The sequence below is a fragment of the Macaca fascicularis genome, chromosome 12 (genome assembly GCF_037993035.2).
Source record: "Macaca fascicularis isolate 582-1 chromosome 12, T2T-MFA8v1.1".
Classification (NCBI taxonomy): domain Eukaryota; kingdom Metazoa; phylum Chordata; class Mammalia; order Primates; family Cercopithecidae; genus Macaca; species Macaca fascicularis.
This window is the reverse complement of record NC_088386.1, coordinates 116924778-116930777: the sequence shown is the minus strand read 5'-3', so window position 1 is coordinate 116930777 and position 6000 is coordinate 116924778.

Here is a 6000-nt window from a genome sequence, read left to right as displayed (position 1 = left end):
CCATAATTCAAAAGTCTTCCATTTCCCATTCTTTGACCTTCATTCATAAAAATGCATTCTTCTACTCATACTTACACACATATACTTCCATTAAATGCATGCCCCTCTGCCTCCACACACTGCTTAGTCTCTAATTGATTTTGAAACCTGACCATCTTTCAGTTCATTCACATTTGGAAAATCTTAATTCACTTCAGAATCAACTGGAAAACATCATCCCAGCAACTTCCAGTGAAATAGAAGACCTAACAGGGAACAGAGGCACATGTTAAATACCAGAAAGGCTTGAAAAGAGAAGGCTTTTACCATTCATCTGGGGAAAAACTCAAGAGGCATTTTGAGATTTGGAGACATGCATTCTCCTTTCAGATACCTTAACTCTTAAAGAATGCAGCCTTCAGACTTAGGCGTGAGTATCAAGCCAGTGCCTCCAGGTGAGCAAATCTCCAACCAGGTGAAGTTCTCACCTGGCAATTTAGAAACTGGGATCTGTACAGCTAAATAATCAAATAGATCTGCAAACCTTGCAGTGAACCCTAGCCAACTCTTAGATGCGCTTTCAGCAAACCTGGGCTGAGTTTGGAGAAACTCAAAGCAATTTTATGGTCGCAGATGGAAACCAGTCCCAACTCAGCAGTTTAAATGAATCTGAAAGTCAAGGGCCATCTCAAGGGCTCTGAACCCAAGCAAACCAAAACAATGTAACGATTCCCAGGGAGCGATGGAAGTCCTCAATGCATTGTCTTGGCAGAAGCTAAACACAGATTTGTTTTATATTATTCAAAAGTGGTAAGTGAGAAAATTAAAAAACGTTTCTTGAATAGTTTGTCTGGAAGATCTGCCTTACTCAGAGGCAAAATGAATGGACTTTCAAGCATTTCTCCCTTTACATAAGCAAGTTTCTAAGAAAATAATTGAGACTTTTTAACCAACTAGAACAGTTATATTAAGAGATTAACAATTAAACATAGACTGAAATGACTCTTTCTAAACTTCTCAAACTATTACAGGGATGGGGCTAAAGGACAGGAATTGTCTATAACCTTTGTCTCAGGAATAGAGTTTCAGGGCTGAGTTAATCTGTCCTTGACATCTGGATTTGAATTCCATTTCAAGTGTTCTGGTTGACCACCAGGTTTCACATGTTATCAGTTCAATGCCTTGCATACTAGGTGTAACTGGACATTCTTATTGTGAGAACATCTGCAATACAGACAACTAGAAAAAAATACCTTGACTTCTGAAAACACGCTCTTGGAGTCTTCCTAAGGTTAATAAACAACAATGTCAATAGTTCATAAGAGAGGGCTGTGTGTGTGTGTGTGTGCGTGTGCATGTCTGTCTTTCAGTAAAGGGATTGCAGTTTGGAAAAGAATTTTTATAACTTGACTAGCCTTTAATTCCTCAAGAAAGTCAATTAATTTTTTATCCTAATTACTCCTGGTTTCAAAATTTATTAAAGATCAAAGTATCCCAATTTGTCTATAGAAGGGAGATTCGAGTTATAATGACAACTATGTACTAGAAACTAGATATTCTCATTTGATGTCTATTTCATAGACCTTTTTGTGAGAAGTAAATAGTAAAAATATCCAGTTCCCACTATATATTGAAGGCTCACTAATTGTTAACTTTTCTCATATTCACCACCCACCACCACCACCTTCATCGTCATCATCACCATCATCATCATTTTTGTCATCATTTCTCTTCTATCAGGGCTCATTACCATGCCCTCAGCTGCGTTCTGCAAAAAAGAGGTACAGGCAGAGTAAGGTTTTCATGCCTCTATCTCCCATTCCTCATCCTTGACCTCACTTCGGAAGCATTATTTCCAACCCCACCCCCTGAGTGTTCTTAAGTATTCTCATGTTCTTTCTACCAACATTGCTGTTCAGATTTTTCAGGTAGCCTCTAATCTGTACATGCCGATCTTTTCTTTAGGGAAAATGGCTACTTCCCTTCAAAGTATTCTGTGAAATAGCAAATAAATAAGTCATTTAATATATTTATAACATACTCTATACCCTTAACCAGTGATCTCAAACCTTGTTGCATATTAGAAATACTTTAATAAATTAAGGCAAAACCAAATAAAAATCCTAAATCTTAGGCTTTAATTAGACCAGTGAAATCATAATCTCTGAGTCTGGGATCCTAAAATTCCTTTTTAAAGCCTTTCTCACATTCCTTTATCCCTGTGATTCTAAAATATAGGCAGAGTTTAAAACTACTGCTTCATATAAACCAACGTGCTTCTACCTACATTACAGACATCCAGAGATTCCTAAGAATTGAATGCTCACACATTCATTCAAAGATTGCTTTGTCACAGTATATTTTCCTACAGTGGCTTTGGAGAGAATGCTGATGTTTGACAAGCATCATATATTTTTATATCAAGTTCCTGTAGACACCTGCCCCCTAAAGGTAAGTATCTCTTTGTGTAGAATTTTCTAAACTTTGTCTTGAAGTATACTCTTCCACGAATACATATATATTTCCTACTCCTACCTTCCAAACCATCCTAGGTCAAGTAAGTTTACAAAATGCTGTTTTCCCTCTTGATTGTTTCTGTTTTGGTTTCTGTTTTTTAAGCTGGCTTTACTAAGCACCTACCAGGTGCCAAGCATTGCACTAAGCTCTTGCACTCATTATTTTACATATTTCTCATGACTTAATAAGGCTGGGAGTGATAATTATGTACCTTTTACAGAGAAAGAAACTGAAGAACACAGAGGATCAACACTCCTTGTGTGTGGCCAAACTAAGATCTGAACTTCAGAGTTTCTAGTCCAGGGTGTTTGTTTGTAAGCATTACACTGCAGCCTCCATGCACATTATTGAGGCTCCAGAAAGTAGTGCAGTAAAGAAAGTTGGTTAACATTATTCAAGCCCCTCTTTCCTAAAGATATGCAAGCAATTTATTTTATTGTGTTTGCCACTGAGACAAACCTGTTAACCTCCTGAAAGGCGGTGTTCCTTAAAAGGGACTATTTTGAGGATGTCTGCCCTAAAGCGTGCGGCTGTTGTTTCTTTGTATTTCCATGTCCCCATCCTTGGTGATCCCTTTTATGTACTATGGTGTCTTTAGGCTGAAGATTCAAAAACACGGCAGATTCATGTTTCTGAATTTTCAGAAAGCTGCAGTCAGGCCCTTCTCTCCCTATGGTACAGAATGAGTTTCACATTCCCTGCTCTAATCGCCAGTGGACTGTGGCCTGCTTGCTCCTGGTTGCTATCCCAGCTCACAACCTCACACTTGCACCATCTTGATGCCTTCTTTGTATTTTCCAGTTGCTTTTGTTCATGCAGAGAATAAAGTAGCTAAAACATGACCGAAAATGTGACTAAAACTACTTCTGACCCCATCCCCAATTCTGTAATTAGTTTGATGCAGATTTGCAGCAGATTAGTTTGACTGAATTAATTTGATGCAGATGTAGTCTGCTTGGTCTGCAAGCAAAGGAGATGCAGAAATTCGCACTGAGAACCATTCCTAAAAATGGTGACACCACACGCACAGAAGCCAGCTCAACCGGACTCCAGCGTCAATGCTATAAGTGTGTGAAATCCAAATCTGAAATGATTCTCAAGCATGCCCTCTCCTCCTTGACCACAATCACTGTGAAGTAACAACTTTCATCATTGCTTGCCTACATGATTACAAAACTTCCTAATTGGTCTCCTCACTTCTGATGCCTTCTCCATCTATTTATTCTCAGCAGCTTGATTAGTGGTTCTCACAGTTTGGTATGTGTACAAATCATTTGAGGAATGTGTTGAAAATGCAGATTCCCAACCCATCCTCAGTTCCATTCATTAGGTTCAGGGTGGAAGCTAGCCATCTGAACCATGTGTATTTTAACAGTCATTCACCTTTGTGCAGGTGGCTCGAGTGCTTTGAGAATTTGCTCCAGGCTGATATCTAAAATACAATGGTAACACAACATGATTTTTCTTTACAAAGACATGTCATTTTTTTCTGTAGCAGGAAATGAGTATGGACTTGGATTGAGGATAAGGAGAAACTTTTAGCCTGAGCAGGCAGAATACAGAGGTCAAGAGAATTTGTGTCGATACAACTTTCCTGGAAGATCTGGAGAAATGACTGTAGTAATGAGTTTAAAAAAATAAAATTTGAAAGCTCAAGCTCATGGTGGTGCAGAGTTTTCTATCCAAGTATAAAGCTAGATAAAGTAGTCATAACTTTAGAAGAAACCTCCTTTTTCTTCATCCTCTTTACTTTAAAAAAACATTGTAGATGAAACAATGTGGTCCTTGCAGGAGTGAGCAGGGAAAACGTTGGATTTAGAGAAGTCAATTTTCTAAAAGACGGTGCCACTTTTCAACATCAATGACAGAAGCAGAGAGAGGAGCAAATATATGATCTCATTCTTTCACTTCGTGCATAGTCTTTTGTTCTGAGGCATGATTATTCTTTTTGGACTGATCTATACCCTACAATTCTTAGACTATCAAGACAAGCAGGGCGCAGGTCTAGAGAAAGGGGTAGGAGTCCCTGCTAATCTGAACAATGAAGGCTTATCTAATTGATTTCAATATTAATATGGTATTATTCACGCTCCAAGTGATGAAACCGTGCCCCCGATAATGCCATTTTTCTACTTTAAAAAAAAAGTGTGTCTCCTGTCTTCTCTAAATAGTACTGATGCCCCAATATAACAGAAAAAAAATCCGTCGTAGCTGGTGTCTACAAAGAGTTTCCTTCTCAAGCCTCAGTCTGCCTCATTCTCAAGCTCATGCAATCTGGTTGTATTGGAGGATTTGCTGGTTTTTAAATTGCTGAGTGTTTTTCAATTTCCACACTCCTTTTCTCTTGCTCTTCTCTTTACCAAAGAACTATCATTCTTTGAAATAAAAATTAAATGGAATATTTCTTTTAGAAAAATAAGGCAGTGAATGAATTTTCAGATGAGAGGAAATAGATGCAGAAATATAGTCTTTCTCCTAAAGCCAAGGAGTTAATCGGTGGTAGAGAAGTGATTAGAAGCCTGCTTTTGTGATCCTGATCCCCTTCTTCATATGCCAGTGGCATCCTCATTCAAACTCTGAGTGATGTCACTTTGATCCATTTCTTCGTAGGCATTGCTGTCCTGTACCTAAGGCACCTGCCCCAACTCATGTCATACCGGACACACTGCGTGTGTGTTGCCTTTGCAACTAAGAGACACCCCCGGCTCTGACTGTAACAAACTGGCAATTAGAACGGTTAAAACTGATCAGTTCTCTGCCCACTTTACTGACAAACTCTATATACCAACATGAGATTGGCCATGAAAAGTATTTCAATATTAGGACCGTTGTATTCCTTAGTTATTTCTCTTACCTTGGGGCATAACAGACCATGGGGATGCTTTGTTCCTGAGGAGGAAGAAAGAAGGAAGAGCCGATTTCAGGACTAAAGGGCACAGAAGAGGCAAACATGGGGGCATAAGACGAACTTCACCTGAATTAAACTCTATTTACTAAGCTATAGTTTCTATTTTTAAAAAGCCTTCTGTTAAGGTAAATTTTGTAAGGATAGAGGAAAATATAACTTCAGCTTGACTGATGCCCTGAGAAAATGGAATCTGATTTCAGAATTTAGGATATGTGCATTCTTGCTTTATGGATTGTCACTTTTATGCTCCTTCTGAGTTGTAGCTTCTAGGTATTTCGTATGTTATTAAATACCAGCGGTGCCGCCAGGAGACTAGAGAGTGAGAGGCTTACTTTGTTTACTTTTTACGTTCAGGATTTCATCTAGAAGCCCACAGGAGACTTCTGGTTGTATTCACAATGATGATGACAGAAGTTTAAATAAATGCAGTAGAATCCCACTGGTTTGCAGCGTAGTGATGCTGAACGCATGAATAGAAAGCCTCTCGGTGGGTTCTCTTTCATGGATGTAAAATGCAGCCATTTCTATGTCTTTTCTTACAACTTTGGGGTATGAGCAAGGTCAGAGGAAGAAAACAATGGGCAAAGATGCAAAAA